General features: G+C 41.9%; 1 protein-coding gene across 6 annotated transcripts in view; it reads right to left on the bottom strand.

The window, feature by feature from the left end:
• LOC124306624 (LIM domain only protein 3-like) overlaps positions 1-21,074 on the bottom strand; it is a 108,481-nt gene that overhangs the window by 13,720 nt on the left and 73,687 nt on the right. The window contains exon 1 of one of the 6 annotated variants that reach the window (XM_046767442.1): positions 15,091-15,674. The exons of the other annotated variants lie outside the window; for them this stretch is intronic. The gene's annotated coding sequence lies outside the window, so the exon portion shown is untranslated. Of the gene's footprint in view, positions 1-15,090; positions 15,675-21,074 lie in introns of those variants that run through there. 6 annotated transcript variants of the gene reach the window in all.

The following is a 21,074-nucleotide window of genomic DNA, read 5'->3' on the forward strand; positions in this document are numbered from 1 at the left end:
AATTAAGTTCAATGTTTAACGAATCGTATCGACGTACAGAAAATCCGTACTTTCCCCATTCGTCATCGTCGACTCACGTCGATCGGTTTGAAAAGGGAGAGAAACCAACCGAGAGAAAAGTATAAAGATAAAAAGCTTAATTGCTACAGTTTCCTGCAGCTATATGCACGGGTTTATCTGTGTGCGTGCTCATACAAACATATGTATGCATACCCACATAAAATGCATGCATGTATACGGATGTAACGCACAAATGATTGCCGGTTTGGAAGATATTTTAGTCCGGCAAACTCGAGTTACGCGTTATCTCTACTCCGATGGGATACGCAGTCGCAGCACAGATATGTATGGCGGCATACATAAGCGTATACACACATCATAAGTGGGTGGCAGCGCAATAATTAGCGACGCTAATTGGAGCGTCATTCATCCCAGGGCCGCACTCGGTCATCCCCTGAATTTCAATAGAAATCTCTCAAATGCCTCGCCATAATTGTTCGCAGAAAACCCCATCAAACGAGGGTCGAAGTACGCCGCTTTTCTCCCGAACGAAAGCTGCGAAGTTGACCCGCTTTACGAGTTTGGAATTTTCAATTCAATCGTTTCCCGGTAAAATTCATATCGCCTGCGATTTTTTCAAATGTTTACTCATTTTGTTGTTTCTTTTTCCTCTTTTTTGTTGTGAAAATTTTCGATTCATTTATGCCACTTCTTCGCAAGGAGAGGATATCTCAAATTCGGTTTATTATATCTGTATTTTTAAACAGATCTTTTGTAGCTAGCGACTATAATGATTTGATAAATCTGACAATTATCTCGTAGCAAAATTAATCGAAAAGCTAACGATTTTCGCCGGAAGAAAGTGCGTAACGCGTTTCTTTTATCTTCAAACCTTGCGTACGTTGATCCCTCAAGCTTCTGAGACCTTTGATGACGATCGCTTTCGCTATACCGAATGTATGCAAGCGTGTTGTTTATACGTGCAGCCGTGGTTGTCAGAATTCTCTGCGAATCGTTGCGTGCAAAGTTTATATCACTGGGCCATGCGAAGTGGAGGAGAGCTCATTAGAGAGTATAAAACTGCGAAGCTTGGTTGACGGAATCACTGCTCTCGTTTTATGGTCACGCAAAATAGATCGACCGTATCACCGTCTCGAGTTTATACACCTGGTCAACATGAGGTTCCAACAGCCACGTGACGAGTTTTCAATTTTACGTTACGCGGAAGAAAAAAGTAAAGGTGGATGAAAAACAAGGGTGATGAGAATATTCACGATTCTTCAACGGTTCAACCAAGTTCACTAGTGTGAATTACACTCACAATCAGTCGGCCGTGATTGGAAAGAAAACAATAAATCGATACGTGACTAATTTATTTATTCATTCTTTTTATGCGAAGGGAAAACGTTACCGTACAATTCCTAGTTCTACAGTGTATTGTGTATTATTCAATTCTTTGCGAATAGATTTGCTGCGCTAGTTATATAAATGAAACACATTTTAGATTCGGCTAATTAGCCATGTGAAAAATCATATCAAGTTCGAAAGATAAAAATAGGACCATACACACTTTATGCTAACGAAATAAAAATCTTATCAATGATTTTCCTCAGTCAATTAGCAGAGTATATATGCTTACTCATAAACATAACGAACCGTGATAATGCATTAAAATTAAACGATAAAATGACGCGTTATATCCGCTTCAAAAATGATAGAGTAATTTCACCTCTCTTTTTTTTTCTGATACCATAATTATAGCCTGAGCATTCGTTCCCTCACTTTCCTGCTTAACAAACTTAATTCTAATTATAGCTCGTACACAATTGCGAAAGTGTCGACTCATTTCAGGTAGTCTGTCGCGTTGATGATGTATAAATTCCTGATACTTTAAATAGATTTTTTAGAAAAATCTACAAATTTGCTTTATGATAAATTTGGACACATCAATTTTTTCAAAAAATTCAACCTATGCCTTATTGTTGACGAGATGAAAACAGAAAAGTACTTCAATTCCAATTACCCGTTTTTTCCAAGTTTTATAATATATTGTAATTGACACTGGAAGTTTGATTATTTTTATAAATCTCACGAGTGAAGCGTAATTTCTATCGCTAGTAAAAATATTGTAAAAATATGGCTTTGCGATTATTACAATAATCAGTCAAAATAAGGATATATCATGAATATCAATATTTCCACAAGCTGTGTCAAAGTATCATCAAAATTTTTGTCAAGTATCTGTTATCTTTCGATCACAATTAAATTTTTTCCCATAAGAAACTTGTAATAATCCCTGATTATACTCGCTACCAAACGCTTATCGCAACCGACCGCTCGATATGGACATTAAAAAATCAAATCTTCATTGAACCAAACGACAAAAAAACCATTTCGCTGATCTAATTTAAAATTCCAATAGTCAGCAAATATTCCACCATTGTTGAATCAATTACATCTGAAACCGACCGATCATTCAATTATACCATATTATCAGTTCGACCCATTACAAGAAGCGTATTACAACAGCGCGCGTGTAGATTCGCATTCTGGGTGGCTAAAGGACGAAACTCTGTGAAACTCGCGCGTGGATACGCAGAGCTTTATAAAGGTTGCTAACTCCGGCCTATACAAGGGTGGTTAGGTGCCTCTAGGAAACCTAAAGGACGCCAGCACGGTTGGGGATGCCGAGAGTTTGAGGGGGTGGCGGTGGAGGGAGTACGGAGCAAAAGAGGGTGGAGGAAGGGGAGGGGGCTTAATTAATTAGCCGGATACTTTGAGTAACAATCCATTATTACATACAAACATCCCTCGGCTTGGCTTTATGCTACTAATTGGCCTTCTCAGAGCGCTGAGACCGGTGCGAATTATAAGCACCACCACCACCGCCATGAAGAGAGGGAACGTCGATTCGGATACGGAAGATTTGTAGTCGTGTGTACATACATCGTACCATGGTATGTCAAGTCATTGCAAGCGCATGCGTGCAGTTATGAAAGCGTGATAGGAGGACACGTGTGATAGTGTGTATACATGCTAATAGCAGTAGCAGGTATGTAGATGCGAACCAAGCGGAGCGTGGAGGGAGAGAGAGAGAGAGAGAGAAAGAGAGAGAGTGAGGGGTTGCAGGTTGAAAAAATGCCACCGCTGCAACTCTGACGGGGTATTTTCAAACAGAGGGGCGGTCGTTAATTGGGGCTAAATTAGCGCTGCGTACGGGTTGTTTCGTGTTACTTTTTATTTTTCGTTTTTTCCCTTCCTTTCCTCTCATTCCGCCTTATTGTAGATACATACCTTTTTCAAACCTTTACGCTGCCGCGGCATTGCTCTGTGTCTCATTATAATCTCGATTGTGCTTTAATAACAGTACGCCGGGTCTCATCTGCGTGTTTCCCACTTATACCTCCCGCCAATTCTTTGTGTGTAACTTGCCGATTTACCCCGAATGAATATCGATTTGGCGCAATACAAAACTCCCGAAACTCGTTTAATTTCGTTGAAATTTTTGATATTCAACGGTGTTCGAGAATGTCGTTTGGTTGATGTTTTTTTATAATTAGTATTCTAGATCACGATTCGGTTGCATTTGTTTGCTATTTTTATTCTTTGCGACTTTTTCGCAGCAAGTATGCGACACCTGATGTTTCAAGCTTTGAAAACTTGAGCAAACTAACGCAAGTCACTTTATATAAAAAAAAAAAAAAATCGAGAGCGGATCCAAAGTATGACGAAACTGCAAAATTTATACATTTTCTCCGGCATATAATGATAGTTATGTTGGTAATCAATAGATGAAAAGTCTATGAGTTACATCTATGGCTTTCCCTGTGCAGTAGCTATAATTCCCAATAATTGACGAACTAGGGATTGGTATTATGAATTTCGGCCAGCCAGAATTGATCTTCAATTAGCGCTTGCGGGTCGATGGAAAAGCAGTGCTTACAGCCGTACAGTCGTCTTTGTTAAACCGAAATCATACAAATATTAATAATCGTTTCGCATTGCAAAGACCGATTGGAACGTAGCGGCTACTACGATACGCGTTGCAAATTGAAAATTCGCAATTAGGTAGTATAAAACCGAGTAAATAAATACGGTGTTGAAATATTTAGCAACGCCTTGCAAATTGTGATAACTCCTTCTACGATTAATACTAATAGATTCTTGCTAAAAAAAAAAAAAAAAAAAAAAAAAAAAAAGAAAAAATAAAAAAAAAAATAACTCAGCACGCAAGTGCGAAATACGAATATGCAAAGCTATGGGTATCCGCACCTTGGGAATCTCGCACGAGTTAGACAAATACCTTATACCCGCCCCTGGTAGACATGTGGGAAATGGAAATGGAAGTAAAGCGCTTTAAACTTGGACGAAAACCTTTTAGATGTGTTTTTTCAAAGGAAATACTCTGGAGTACTTTGAGAAGTTGTTAGATAATAAAAAAAAAAAAAGTTTCTTATGCATAAGACACAAATTGACTGCTGAGAAATAGTGTGAATGGTGTCTGTATTGAGGTTGTAAGTTATTCCGAAGGAAAAAGAAAAAAAAAAAAAGGTATCGGGTGGAGAGAGGATTTTCACACTTTGATCAGCTGGAAATCTGGAACAATTGATAAATCGATTAAAGTGAAGAGCAGAATAAAGTAAAGGGGATCGACTTTACAAAAGTAGGTACGTATAATGAACGGAGATTTAAATAATGCAACTGTCCATCGTGGGAAACTTTTCAAAGGCAATTCCTGCAATGTAATAAGTAGGGGGTGAAAAAAAATAAAACAAACGGTACCGATATAACGAACAATATCGCACGAAGTAGTGAAATACGAACCGAGAAAAGTATAAGGAAGTATAATGAAAAGTAGAAAGTGAAAGGCAAGTGAAAAGGTAGGGAAGAAAAAAAAATGATGAAAATAAAATGAAATAATAAACACGGGGGGAAAAAAACGTTGCAGCAATATCTGATCGGCGATTCTGGCGCGGATACAATTTTTTATTTGGTCAATAAGAGCCGCCATATGAGATTATGAAACTGCCCTAACAGCAATATGGAAGGCACGGTCCGGACTCGCTGGACCGTCCAGTAGCAGCCACCCTCGACACCCCCGCGAGAAGGGAGGAGGGTGAAATGTAGAGGGAGGGGGTTTAATAAAAATGTCAAATATAAAATAGCCGGCAGGGACGGACATTTAGGAAATAAATAAATGTAAAGGAAAGAAAAGCCCCGAAGTAGAGAGTGTGCTGCAGAAACGTGTGTGTGTGCGTGTGTGTCTGTCTATGATATAAAAACGCGTGTGGCAACCCCGTAAAATGCACAGGCGCTTTTCTATACGCAGGGAAAACTTTTCTCGCACCAATATATAGGCATGTATGTACGTATATGTTTGCCCAGATGTGTGTACGGGTGTATCGTACATGGAATATTGTATAAAAAGCCTCTGACGAGAAAGACGGAGCTGACGGCAGTAGTCGGTATACGGCCATTGAAATAAAATTACTACCAAGCGGCAAAAGAAGAAGAAGAAGAAGAAGAAGAAGAGGGAGAGGAAAACGGGAGGGGCGCCGGTTGCCGATTCCTGCAGGACACTTGGCTCGCTTCGGCTGACCCGTCTTTATTGAAATACGTACAGCCGTATCTGCATCTGCGCGCGTGTGTGTTTGTAAACGTACTTTTCAATTTTATGGCAATTTCTTGTATTCTTCTTCTTCGTAGTTCCCCCCCCCCCCCCCCCTTTGTTACGGTTTTCGTTCGGATTTTTTCCTACAAACAGATTCTTGAAATCGTTTTATCCAAGATAATTGACGAGTCTTTGATCACTGCGGTAACAAGCTTCGAAATCCATTTCACGGAACTTGGTATCGATCTATCGGTAGTGCGATATGAGAAACGAAAGAGAATATTCTTCGATGATTCTCGGTATATTTTGTAAATCAATGGAGAACGACTTACGGACTACTTTCTGCGAAAAATTTCAAAACCGTGACTGTACTGAAACCCGATTCTTTAACGGAAAAACAAAACATCACGGGGCTGAGATTACAGTGACTCTTAACGCAACGAAACAATGAAGGAAGAGTCGTTATTCTACAAATTTCGAATAACTCCAAAGGATTTCAAGTAATGCTATTCAGTTCCGAAGCAACGAGATTCTTTCTAAAAATGCATGTCGTTGCACGTCAACGTAACCAACTGTCAAGTCTCACTGTAAAACATCGCTCATGTCGAATGTCAAAAACGGCACTTCGGTTGGGAAAGGATTGGATGTTTATTCCGTGCATGCAGATATTCTCCGCAGAGATTGGATAAGCACCCTCAGCAGGTGTGATTTTGTAGTACGACCTGGGCACGAAGGTGGACACTCCTGAAAAGATGACCAGGGTAATATCGCGTCAGTGTTTGGGCGTGCGTGTATAATTTCGGCTCGGCGATAATGATCCGCCCCCCCCCCCCCCCCCCCCCCCCCCTCCAAAGCCGCCCGGTGTCGTTATACTGTACGAGTAGAGAGGCCGCTAATTAGTCATTAGCGAGGGGAAAAGACACCTTTAGTAGGGTAGAACCAGCAGCTCCGTCGTCCAGGGGCAGCTCAGACTTAAGCAAACAGGGTGTAGCCTGGCAGGCTTCTAGACCGCGTCTAATTGGACCCCAGCGATGTAAGTCCGACTAATTGAGACCGTCGCCATTACACCGGCGCATGCATATACGATGCAGAATGAGAAAGTACAGATATATTTCCCAGTCGCAAGATACGCGATATTCTCTCCATCCTGACACCCGAACAGCGACTGAATTCACCTGCATAATTCTGGACACTCGAACTGGCAAGGAAAGTATCAGGCTTTCGAATCACGGATCGTGCCAAAAATTGTGAAAGCTCATGGTTTGCAGATTCATCCAATGAGCGCCTTTCTTTGCCACAGTCGGTAGAGAATGATAAATTGAGATCGTTAAAAATTGTTAGTTAGTTTACTGCTGCTCTGAAGTAATACCGATCAAACTTGAATCCCTGAGATATGTCAGAGGTTTCGTTGGCTATGGAAAATAAATCGCTATCTTCTTAGTTTTATAATGATTTTTAAGAAACTAAGATATCGGAATATAAGTGTGTTTTGTTTTATTTCGGTTTATTAAAATTCAGATAATTCCACAATCTGGAATAAAGGTTTTTCCAGAGGATAAATCGTTACGATAATGTTACTGACTCCAATACGATAATATGTGATAAATAGTAATGTTAGTGAAAGTAGGCCTATAGATGTAGATAAAAAGTTCGCATAAATTTCGGCAGAATCCATGATCCAGAGGCTTGAAACACTCCTTGTGCGATTACACGAAAATTCAGAAACATCCGAGGCTGGACAAGAACAGCCAATTTTTCTACTCTCTTTCCTTACAACATAGTCACAGAATTATCTTGGAGATGACTCCGGTGATTTTCTTTCCGGGTCTATTTTCGCGTTGAAAATTGTTCCATTAAAATTATAAGGTCATTCCCAGCAGGATGCTCCTCTGTTACGGTTACCTAGACAATTTTTTGCACCAACAACCGTTTCACGTCCTCAGTTTCGAGGAAGAGAAGCCAACGTAGTCGTAGCCGAACAGCGCGAAGGTATCGGTCTGATTGTGCGTGACAGTTATGGGTTGAGAGACGAGGGGAAAGCACGGAGTCGGTAAGGCAGACGCAAGTCCCCCAGGAAGGACTCGAGCCGGCTTGTTAGACGTTGGCGGGCGCAATCTTCTAATTGGCGATATAATGATCCTGAAGGATGGAATCCCGGAGTCCTGAAGGACCCAGGCGAGCACCCTCCCTCCCACGCGTCTGGCGCTTCGCCCTTGTCGTGCGCCCGCCCGCCTGCCCGCCTGCTTTCCGTCCCTTGTTAGGGGTGAAATTAAAATTCGGGACTTTCAGCCTGTCTCGGAGTCAGCCCGGAGTGGGCTCGTTACCGCGGCACCGAGGATTTATTCAAAACTTCGGAATATAACGACCCGTGCACACGTGAAGCACCTTTGAGCTCCCTTTGACGGAGAAACTCAAACTACTACACGGCGAAGCCGACGATCATCTTTCCGATACCCAGAAGCCATTCGTCGGTCGGTCTCTGCGAGGTGTTGATACTTTGCTACACTTTTTCATTTTATTCTTCTTGCTCGACGGTCGCTTCTTCTCGGTTTCCTCATCGGCATGGGGAAACAGAATTGCAATTTAAAAACAAATCGAACCCAGGGACTCGGCAAGTTCTAAAGAATCACAGCGTATATCTACAATTCAAAAATACTTTCACTCGTTTGTAAAGAATTCACGCACCGACAGATTTTATCGATCGATTCATCGATGGTCAGAGAATCGCTTACCATTTTTATATCCATTTTGTAAAATTGCCATAAATCGTAAAAAAGAATTGTCCAAAGAACGCGAAGTTTCTCATCGATATTTCATACATCAAGCATTATTGGGCACTTAGATTTTACCAATTTTTCATTACCCGTAATCGAAATTACGCTTCGCGTCGTACAAATTTTCCGAAAACAAACTGATCCTCCCTTACAGCTTCAACTCGAATAAAACGGATCACAACCGTTGGTTTAAAAAAAGCTTTAGCCTCGGCTTTCTCGAGTAATAAACTCGGTCAGTTTGTTCCGAGTAATTAATCGGTCGGCGTGTCTCCGCATGTAGGTGTATTTATTTGCAAGCTCGAATCAGTGACAGATGGACGACGCCCCGGGAGTCGCGACGCTCTAATGAACGGTACGTAGTCTGGTAACCGGTCCCCCACCCTGCACGCTCGGTCTTAACGAACGCTTTTCGACCGAAAGTTCTACAATCCGCCCCAACTCGACTCCACTTTTTACCCCCGGGGTCAGAAGCGTGTTGCAGCGAGTTGTTGCAGACGGTTGGCTAAATTTATTCGGTAGCATGTAAATGTCAGCTGTATATACATAATTTTCGACCTTGGGTTGGATTGGATTGGCTGGATTACATCGAAACGTTTTCGACCCCAAGCGATGATGTCGTTAAACATTATTTTACGCAAAATTTGGGGTGAGGTTATGGAAAACATGTAGAATACATGTCTGGGTCAAATTTTTTTTCCAAGTATGTATCGTTCTCTAGTTTGACATGCGGTTATCTACTATTGCACCATTTTTAAAAAATTCGAAAGTAATTTAGAGAGTCAAAACATTTTTCTCGCGAGTCTGAGTTGAATAACAAGAGTGCAAATGAAGTAAAAATGTCACTCGATACTCCTTTCGATAAAAATTCGACATTACTCTATTACGTTGGTCTGTAAAGTAACCAGAGTATAAAAGTATATTTTCCCCGATTTGGTGAGAAGAAAAACCCGAATAAATTTTCACCGACAAATTTTCAATTTCCTGCAGCGTATTACAAAACGATTTCCAGACCTCCCCTGACTTCGTAGCCGCAGTAAAGCCAATCCGTGACCACGACAAAAACAAAAAAATAGAAAAAAAAAAAAATACGTACATAAAAGCTTGAATATAACGCCGCGAAGCAGGGTTGAGATCGCGTGACCATCGCGCGGTGGCTGCTCCTCAACTTCTCGTTCCTCGCCTCAACACCCTCGAAGGGTTAACACGGACGAAGTCAATTTCTACGACAGTGCATAAAAGCTGGGAAAGATGGGGGGACTGCGGGGATAGCGGTAGTTTTAATTCTCCCCAGTCTAGCGAGACGTTTCCACCCTTCGAACCGCTTCTTCCTTCCGCCCCTACGTATCGCTGTACATATATACATATCCATGTGGAACATACACCACGAAAAATTCATCCATCCTCTTCCTCCCCCCCCGCCCCTCCCCCCTGGATGAGACTGAAGTTAGTTGCGTTAACATAAAGAAACATCGAGGACAAAATCATTATTCAAGGAGTCGTCATTGCAAAATATGAGTATATTTTATTGAATTTCAGTCATTCCTGAAGGCGCGAAGTAAGGATTTTTCCCAAACACGAATCGTTGCAGTAACGTTACTAACTTCATCCTGATCCCCCTGGAGTCCCGCCTTCTCGTTCCTTCATCTGGGATCCAATTAACGATAGGCGAACCGAACTCGGCGCGAGGTGCCGGGATATATATCCGGTTAAAAATTAGCCCGGGACGTGTTGCGCGAACGCTGGGGAACAATAAGTGAGAGGGGCGATCGTCCCCCATCCCTTGTTCGACGAAGAGAGCTCTGCAGGACGACAAGGATTCGAAAGAGATGCGGGACGGATAACCGACCGATGGTGATGCGAGGGTTGGAGGGAAACTGACGAAAGTCTGTGTGAGTGTGTGTGGGGGTGGGTGGGTGGATGGGTGCGTCTGGATACGCGGGGACACAGGGGGTGGAATTCAATTTAAACTTATTTTTGTTCTTACAATATCTAAAATGGTAAATCTAAATACGGGAATGAAATATAAAATTGGTTCGACTCGCGCAGAAACACCCTTCCCTTCCCTTTCTTCAAATCACGCGCGGAGCTGCGAAAAATACAACGGGTGGACGTTCGAAAATCGAAATATACGAGGTGTCTAAAATTTCGATTAATAAAGCTTGATCGTCAACTATAATAATATAAGGGCTTAGAGAGTAAATGAAATTTGGTAAGCTGTCCCAAAGCACGGAATTGTCAACTTTAAGCCACATGTAATTTTAAGACTGTATTGTAATTTTGGTTAGTTAGTCATCACAATTAGCCTACTTTTTAACGTTGCACAGGCTAAATTTTTCGTATATTCAAATTTTATGAAAAGTCGAGGAGTCTTTAAAGAAAATAAATTAGATCATTATCCGCGGTAAAGAAACGATCCGCTTTCGAACTAATTCCAAATCGTACCCTTACAATCCGACCAGCACTCCGATAAAAAAAAATTTCAAACTCGAGGATTTACTCTGCGATACTCACACATCACTGTACTACGAACAAATACTTTATTTTCGATCTAAGAAATAATGCGAAAAGTTAAAAATTGACTCTCTCGCTAACCGCAAGATTTGAGACACAATTGTGGGATATTTATCGACCTGCATCATGCGACACCTTTTTACATCGGGGTAGTGAAAATACATTTTCATGAAAATATCCGGGGTTGGAAGCAATACTTATAAATCACTCCTACGTTTGCATGCACACGACACACCGACTCGGGCAGAGTTGTAATAAGCTGGATTGCAGCGGTCAAGATGGACCACCGAGAGGGGCGGGGGGGAGGGGGATGAGGGTGCCGGCGTCGAAGAGGAGGGCAACCGGGTCCGAGTTCAGATTCTATTAAGATCTCGGTAGGTCTTGTTACACTGGAAGGCCATGCCGCAAATCTCGCAATAAAACAGCCACCGGCAAGCGCCTTCCACCCTCCGTCTTACGTCGCCGGGGGGTTGAGACGAGACGCGACGCGGCGCTGCGCTGCCGCCTCGTATACACGGAGAAATTGGCGGCAATCGCAATTTCATTGATAGCGGATCGGGCGCGTGCAGAAAAGGATTGGCTGTAAAAGTCCCTGATTCATTTGTTGCCGTGCAGGGGTGGGTATGATACTTTATACAACATTCTTACGATAAATAACTAAATCCAACGGCGAACCCTTTCGATCTAAATAATTCCATTTCGTGCGGTCATCGCTGCCGGGGTATAAAATTTTCATTAAAAATTAATCATTTTTTTTTTTTTTTATTAGCGAATTGGAAAAAACCCGTGACTGCTGAGGTCCGTGCAATTTGGAAATTATGTAATTTCTCACGTTCGCCAAGAAATACGGGTACGTCGATCGAGATTAGACAAAATGTTTTCAATAAGATCAGAGCTTTATTTTGCAAACTTGTAATGCCGATAAAATTATGGGAATTCAACCGTTAGAAGGCCGAGAATTTTAGGTTTAAAGCTCCCGTACAAATCGACGAAAATGTATCGCGATTTCGGTCTAGTATCAGTGTGAAAAATCTGGTCGAAGGCGCTGGGGTTAATATCGAAGGTGAAAACGTTCGTCGGACGGAAAGGCTTGTGTATATACGGAAAAGAGTTACGAGGTAATCTCGTAAGAGTCGAATTCGTAAGTTGGTGATGAAAAAATGTATAATATAAATAAAGAATCAAGATACAGGTACGTCTGATTTCTCAAACAGTGCATGATTAAAGATCCTGGATCGCACCGCAGATTCGCGAATATGCAATTGCAGTTTGAAATTGACCTCGATCGAGCGATATAACAGCAGAAGACCCAAGACTCCGAAACGTATCAAAGACTTTGCGACTGCTGTTGGAATGGATAAGGGTAGGAGGAAAAAGGGAAGTAAAAAAAAAAAATCCCTCGACTAAAAATAAAAAGGAAACAAGTTGAACTCGAATTGCGCTATAGAGCCGGATTCTCAGATCGACTCAATCTTTGCTCTACGGAAAGAAAGAGAGCGAAAGAGCGGGAGAAGCGTCGAAGGGTAGACGGTGTCCCGAGTCGGGGGTTGAAATCAATCAAAACATTAATTGAAAGAGCCAAGAAGACAATGGGACTAGCCGGCTGAGGCAGGGATAGGGCTTGATAATCGAAAGATCGAATCGAAAGGCAGGAAGCTGGCAGAAGAAGAAGCCAATACACACTCTCGCGGAATCCGAGGAGAGTGCGCGCTGCGACGCGGAAAAGAGGAAGAAGCCAACTAAAATAAAATAAAGGATACAGGCACCGGGCGCTCTGTCTCGAGATACCGGATGGAGAAAATAGAGTCATTCTGCCCGGCGATACGGAACCATTGTTAATTGTCCGTTATTGAAAGGAAGAAATCCCTCCTCTAAAACGCCACATTCCGAGACGACGAACATTCTAATCTTTTCGATCCGCTCGATTCTTGGCGAAATTTCATGGGAAAAGAAGTCGATGCGACGTGTATGAAGCAAGAATTTGACCGTCGCGCGTCGTTAGACTTCGCCTGTACTTCGAAGTTTTTACGAAAGTGCGGGAGACAAACTCCTGCCACCTAGCGTGGCAGTTTTCAAACTTGAAAAGCTCCTCTCTTCTCCACGGAAACTCGGAGCCTCCAGGTTTCAATTTACGTAAAAGCAACACACACTTTCGAGTGGCTCGACTCTGGAGGATTGACGGCCAGGCAACCGGCTGAGCGGTCAGTTGTGAGATATTGGAGGGGCGTAAAACTTGAGGAGATTATATTCTCCGTTTCGATATACCCAAATAGCATTTTATTGCCTCACGGAAGAATTATTGCCCACGCATTTTCGGATATTAAATTAAGGAGTGGGAGAGGGAGCGAGAGAGAGAGAGACAAGGTCGGGGTGGAAATACGAATGAAGCGAAAAAGTCGTAGTCGTAATATAAACAGCGATGAGAAAAATAAGAACGTTCTCTCCGACAGTTTATGTTTCGTTTCGCAAAACGCGTTTAGCTAATTAGGCCTTTTGTACGGGTGCGTAATACTTCCCTTTCACCAATTCCGACAATTTTTACATCTCGCTAATTGCATGTCAAAGAACAAAATACCCAATTATCACTAAATGCGTTTATTTATTTTTTTCGTTTACTCTTTCGAATTTCTTTCTGCTTGTTAAGGGTGTAAAAACGTTACAGTTGTGTTTCATTCTTCATCCGCAAGACTAAATTCTGGGAAGCTGGAATGTATATTACGTGAATAAAAACTTGGGCGTTTTTGTGACGTGTTTCAATTCGTCAATCGACGTAAACGAATCATATAGCTGCTTGCAAATTATGAACGTAATTCTTTCCAGTTGATCGTTAACCTGATCTCAACAGTCACGAATTGTAACTATTCAAAAAAGAATTTATTATATGAACTGGGCTGATGTCGATGGTAAATTTTTCACAAAATAAATGAATTTGTCAAAAGTAAATTTTACTCAAATTCTTCCTCTGTAATATTTACGACAAATTTTGTTGTCCGACGAACAAGTGACTTCAAAACTTGAAATTATACCAAAATTTATTATGTTCAGTCAAAAAAGCCAAGTTTCATGGAAATCATTCGCAACCTTACCGAACCTGTGAATATTCCCAATTTTCGGTCCGAGGTAACCGATATAATTGGGTGAGAAAATCAAACCGTGTTCAAAGAACACAGGGAGGCGTCATGAAACGGTTTAATTTTTAAATTCTTCAGCGGTAGCAGTAGTAGTAAGAGGTGGAGGAGGAGGAGGAGGAGTAGCAACCCCCTTACGGCCCCAAAATACACAGCAGTTAGCCAATTAGCCCGACCAATTTGTCGTGCAAAATAAACGACCTGTTCCTGTTCCCAATTTATTCGTGCACCTACTCTCTACGTGGATATACTTGTAGGTAGGTACATACTCGGTTCGGCACACCGAACGCGTATATACATACACGTATATCTATATCCGCGTGTATATACACGCCTATGTCTAACCCCTTCTCAAACTTCAAACGAAATAATTAAGCCATTCTCTTTACTTGGTCGGCTAACGAGCCTGCAGGGTTCTGGAACTAGTGCCAATTATCGAAAACCAACCGGACCGATACGAATATACGAATACGAATACAGGAATTGGTCGATGTTGGTTGGTTGGTATCTCGGTGTGAGTCTACGCGGTGCCCACATACCAGGTTCATTATATCAACAGAGGCAAGAGGTTCAAATTAAACGAAAGCACCAACCAGTGTTCGAAACAACGAGATACTCGACTACGAGTGCCTGTTGTTAAAGCTCCAGTTACACCGGGAAAACTCCTTCATCTTTTTCATTCCTCGATTTTTCGCTTATAGCTTTCCTATCTCCTTTTCGAGTTCAGTGCTAACGAGTCCATTACAATACGTAATCAACTCACCGTAGGTACCAATTACTTACTTATTCCTCACTGTCCCAGTTATTCGAAACCCTTCTTTTTTTTTCGAGTACGGCAAAACTCGATGCATTCATAAATTACTTCGAAACTATGCAGCGATAAATTTGTCACGGTGTATTATTAACAGTGAATTTTGATAAATTATATCCTAATTTAAACGTTGCAGGAAAAATGCAACGTCTTCAAAAGATTTATCGCAATTCTTGATCGCGATAAACGGTGTATAGAACAAAGTTTTATCAATATCGATGAATTGTCGAGCTTAAATCGACTGTTTTGGTTTACCTGGTGACGTAGCTGGACCATGTGGTGACTTTACGTTGGGAGCAATTTTAACTGGATGTGTTATAACGGTCTGGTTTTCACAGCTTTCGCAAGGGGTTGAAGGCCTTGGTTTTCTTCTTCTTCTTCTTCTTCGTATTATCTTCGTCAGAGCACGACTTTGCCTCTCTTCAAGGTGTCGAGTCGAAAATTCATCCGCAGCACAATTAGATTGGTGAAAAAAGAAAACAAAAAAACTTCAAACCCGAATTAAACAGAAACAATTCTCTCAAATTGATAATCAACTCAACAACATTGTATACTCGATACACGGTTCGAACAATTCAACTACTGAACATCTCACTGACTAGTACGGATTCTTTTCTCTTTTCTTTTTTGGTATATTATATTAGGTTCTAAAAATTAGAAAAAGAACGTCACTGCCACGTAACACCAAGGTTCGTTGCTATTTTGATTTTGATTTTTTTATTTTCACGAAAAAACAGAAGCGATGTATCTTATTCAACAAACAACGAATGCCACTACAATCGACTAACAGAGTCACAACCCTCGCACTCCAGCCTTCCGTACGTTTCGCCAGAGAACCTGCCGCTTTGGCAGCTGGCTGTAAACTGTCGCGTGCGGCGGGAGTCGCACGCCGTCGAGTCTGATAAATCCCCCCACCACCAACCAACCCCTATATCCCCACCACCGAGCCCCCCCGTCCTCGAATACGCCCCACCACCTTGCCGCCATCCCCACCATCGCTGCCACTTCCCCACCACTGGAATATCTCGCCACGCGAATCACCCCTTTCACCATCCGCTCCCCGCGGAAAATAATCCGCGGGTCTGTTACGCCGTTGTGTAGAATTTGTTTTTCACGCTTGGATGATGGAAAAACGACCAAAAAGTGTGTAAAGTTAATTTCTAGTAGATAAAAAGCAAGGTTAACTGAGAAGAATATCTATCCAAGACTTAGACTGGTACTGAACATCTTGCATTTGATAGGTTGCAGGAATCCTAAGCTTCGGTCACTATCCTGAGAAACGCTTGAAAATGTGAACCCTTAATCTTAAGCCTAGCAATGTCGGTACAGACGAAAAGAATACGTTACACTTTCGTTAATTAACTGGCGAAATTATACTTTTTTATTATGTTTAACAAACGAAGGTAGGAATATATTACACCCTCACTTTTCCTCTGTCAAGAATTCCGTTTGACGATATCGGAACGGAAGTGCAGAGGAAGAGTTTCTGGATGACGAAAGTGCCAGGCGAGTTTAAAACCGACCCTCTGTATCCCCGTGGAGAAAACTCCCCTCCGCGTCTCCCTTCCACGCTCCAGCACCGAGGGATGCTATCCCCACTCGGTTGAACCATCCCCTCCAGGATACCGACAGTCAACCCGTCACAAGCCACACCTCCCATTACAAAAATTACACTGTCCGTTGATTTAGTGTTGTGTAGCGGTTCACGGCGGGGCGGCAAGCGGGGATCGCAGGGAGCGCAGAGGGATGGGAACTAAGTAATGAAGGGTTTCCCGTTCGGGAATCACGGAATCATTCGGCAGATTAAATTAGGAAAGGCTATGTATGACCTTTTCTTGTTATGCCTTCGTTTTTTTTTTTTTTTTTTTTTTCTTTCGCGTGTGCCTCGCCACGACGGGAAAGGATTGCAAAATGGATTGGTTGATTTTTACAACCATAGGGTCAGAGACGGCTGTTTGTCGAATTGCGTACGTACGTATCAACGTTTTCTACTTTTTATTATTGTTATCATTATCATCATTTTTTTTTAACCCCCCTTTTTAATTAAACGAGGAACTTTGATGGGTTCCTGATTAAATTGATCACGAGTTCGCAGGTGCGACGAGCATGCCGTGAGCACGTAGATACCTAATTTCATCATTACCCGGCTTTTAAATTGTCAGAGCTGTCACTAATCAACCTGAGATTTACCCTCCATACCGCCGTCGAAAGCCTCCGCCTATTTTTTTTATTTTTATTTTTTCACGTTTTTCACAACGCTCCGCAAACAACGAACCAGCGCTGTTCAAGCTGATCGTAATCAGCCGATAAATCAAATAACGATACGAAATAGCACGCAGAATGCTTTCGACCTTGGATCGTCGTGTCGCGGTCAGGTCAACGAGTCAAATATCGGCGAAACGCGGAGAGGCGGGAGGATCGCGAGAAAACCAAAACGAAGTGAGCCGAAAAGGGTGGCGGAGGGGAAGGACGGGGGTGTAATCACTTCTGGGGACTTTAATGGAGGTTTTCTGTACGCTGTCTGCTTTGTCCTGAACCGGCGTCCGTCTGCCACTCCATCCGTAGGTACTAGACGCCGAGTCTGCAGCCTCTCAAGTGGCATTATGCATTAAACAAGACGCTTACGAGACGCGGAGAAAACTGATAAGACCCATTTTCCTCACGCGGATGATGAAGGCTAAGCCCATCCCTGAACGAAAATCCAACTTTGAGTACATTTGCTGACATGGAACGTCAAAATTGCAACGGTTCACTCATTTCTCTTCTTTGAATTTACCCAAAAGTATAAGGCATGGATCGGAGCTTTTCACATGGCGATTGTTCAGGTTAAACATATGAATATTGTGCACGAAACGGAGACTCATCTTAGTTAATTATTGATGAGAATTGATTGTCGTTTGCGCAGCAATAACGAATCACCTTCCGTCGAAATAATGAATACTGAATAGCGACTTCACAAGAATGGCGCACATTGAGAACGCGTTTCAGCTGTCGCTAATTTCTGGTTGCGTTTGATAATTTTTATTTATCGATTAAGCATTCGAAACACGTAATTCCGACATGTTTCAATTACCATAGGAAATTATAGTCACAACAATGCTGTTACAGTAAAGATTAAATAATGTTAGAATTACGATGAAATGTGGTAAAATCAGTTACTATTTAGTTTGATTATAATTGTCAATACTAGATTTACCGATAATCGTGATGTTCATGTGTTCCTTGTTAGTTTTCTACATCGCTTTCATTTCACGAGTTCTTACCGTCACTTTTATGCCGCGCCAAACTTAAATTATAGCAACAGTCGCAAGAAAATACGAGTAGAAATGAACATACTCAAACCGAATACTAACGCACGTTAAATTTTCTGGTCGAAGCTACGAAACGGAATTTTCATTTTGAAACCATAATTCTCGTTTGTCGTAAAGACGGAAAATATAGTGAACGGTATAACATCCATAAGAATCTGCGTGTATCTTAAATCGCTACAAAGTAGACGTAAAGTCGTGCAAAAAAAATTTCCCGAATCCCGAATCTAATTCGAACAAAGGTGAAAAAAATGCACGTGCGTATTGAATTAAAGCTCCGCGATTTTGCTGTACAATCAACCCCGACTGCTTTCGGTAGTCAAAGACGTCCATGGACACGTAGGATCATCCCCGATTCCCGAGTCTCGCAGGTTTCGGCACATGAACGAGGGACGCAAGTCCGATCGAAAGAAAAGGAAACGTATTTACGAAAATTTGATGGTGAAGTTCGTCCGTTGGACAATCCCCGATATTGATATCCAGGAGGCTCTCCATCACCGGACTTTCGTTTCGGGACTTTGCCGAGGAGAGTGCTAGCTCCGTCTCTCTCCTCCACTCTCCTTTCCCTCCCCCCCTCACCACCCCCGATCCGCCACGGCATCCCTCCCTCTCCTCTCCGACCCGCGCCCGTCCGCCTGGGATTTATTATGCATGGGGCTGATGTATCGGACATCAGACGTCCAGGGGGAGGACGGGTACTCTCAGGAGTGGACCGGGACTTGGACGAGGGATGCAGGGCGCGGGGACCGCCGGCGGAAGATGGAATAAAAGGGAAAGAGACCCGAGGAGCCTTCCGGTCTTATTGCTTTTTCTCTTTCCGAGATGATGCCACATGCACGCAGGATTTCGCGGGGTCTAAGGAAACGAGGGTCACCTGCCAATTAACGCAAGAGACGATGGAGACGAACTTGGAAAATTGATACTTTCGTTAACTCGGTCGTGAGTCAGTCGCGTACGGAGTATTCGCCAAATCGTTTTATCGGTAAGCCCCGAAAATGTCTAAAAATACGACAAGAAGAACGGAAGACTGGAATCATGAGGAAAAGTTTGAATATATGGATACTTCGTTTCATATCGCTTTAATATTGATGTAAAAAAAAGTAGTACATTGATTAAATTTTACCCTACAGTTGTTCGTTTTACTCGTATAGTCGCTCAATCGCTTTTTTCAACATACTGGCATCGTTAAATATTTAATTTTACGGCATGTCACTGATATTTATCATCATCAGCAAATGATAATAATTAATTGACTGCTGGAAAACAGAAAATATGTTTCTGTACAGACCTTGCGAAAAATAATTTTTTGACTAAAATAAGCCATCCCAAGGTAAAATCAAAAGGATTTTTTGCCGATTTGAAATGAATCAGTATCGATATCTAAGCTTTTGTTTGTAATTCTACCGTGTTTTGTTGACATATTTTTTTAAGAAATCTTCTTACCTTACGAATATAACAATGAAACAAGAAGAACGATAAAAGACACGAAAACCAGGGTTTAAAAACTGAAACTCGTTGAGCTGGATTTTGTTCGGAGAATCAACTCTTCAAAGTATTAGTAATTTGAACTGTAGAGTACTTTGTCAAGATCGCGTTATTGTTTGGAATTATTTACTCGTAAGAAATACGAGTGTTGATTCTTTACAGACCGACTGAAATAAATCTTCAATAATATCGACGCGCCTTTGACTAAGATTATCTACAATAACTCGTGATTATTTCCCGATCAATGGACGTGCCGAGGAAGAAATTCATTTTTGTCAAACGTCAGTGATACTATTTCAATTAAATATACCTCCATCGATTCCTGCCGCATCTTTGAATCTCGTTTCAAACCGTCTTTTCGACTCTTCGTGCGAAATTTTGATATTCCGAACGAAAGATTGCAACTTTTTTTGCAAGCCTTATCAGGCAGTGAATCGATGCGGTATAGATTTATAAAGATGCAAGAGTCAATCGTGACCTCGCATACGGTGTTCGTGTGATTGTTAGGCGAGAGGGAGCGTCGTGGAATCGCATTATTACCGCAAATCGCGGCTATCGCCCGAGTATTTCGAAAAATTCCAGAATCACATCGGATGAAAGCCCCGATGCTCGAGTGGCATAGATACTAAGAGCTTTTCTGGGAAAGTAAGGGTCCATTAGCTGACTCGGAGCTGTCTCCTGAGTCCATTACAAGATGAGCCACCCTTCCTATGCCCGTAATAGTCTGTAGGTAGCATTATACTATATAGCGAGTGCACTCTCGTCCCGAGGTATTTTGCCGATTCGCTTTTGTTTCCCCGATTCTTACCCCACGACACCCGGGACATATTCCCGATTTGATACGCTCCTGTAGCTCGGTTGAATCGACTCGTTAATTATTTATTTAGAGTCGCCGAATCGGCCGATCAACCGCCAACGTATAAAAGAATTTTATTACACTCCCTTCCGGGCACCGAGAGACATTTCATATTGTAATTACTCGAGGAGTTGATCACTGTGCAAAAATGGCATTCGTACGCCGATTACAATTTCAAAGATTACAGGGATTACAGCAAGATTGCGAATATTGCAGCAGGATTACAAAAAATTACAAACGATCGCAGAGATTTCAGAGGTTACGAAAAATTTGAAAAATCGAAAAGATTACGGCAAGATTACAGAGATATACACGGGATTACAAAGAATAGATGAGATTACAAAAAATACATGAAATTACAAAGGATACACGATATTACAGTAATCTGTTTATACCAGATTACAACAGCGATCAACCCTTCGCAATTACTATGCATGCAATATGCAATCCTCAACTATGTTCACCTTTTATCGTAAATAAACAATGCAGTTCTCGGTAGAAAATGACAACGAGTGTTGCTATTCTTTTTTATTACGGCCACTCTCACTTTGTTTTACTTTTATTTTTATTTTTATTTCACGTTGGTCTTA

The sequence above is a fragment of the Neodiprion virginianus genome, chromosome 6 (genome assembly GCF_021901495.1).
Source record: "Neodiprion virginianus isolate iyNeoVirg1 chromosome 6, iyNeoVirg1.1, whole genome shotgun sequence".
NCBI classification, from domain to species: domain Eukaryota; kingdom Metazoa; phylum Arthropoda; class Insecta; order Hymenoptera; family Diprionidae; genus Neodiprion; species Neodiprion virginianus.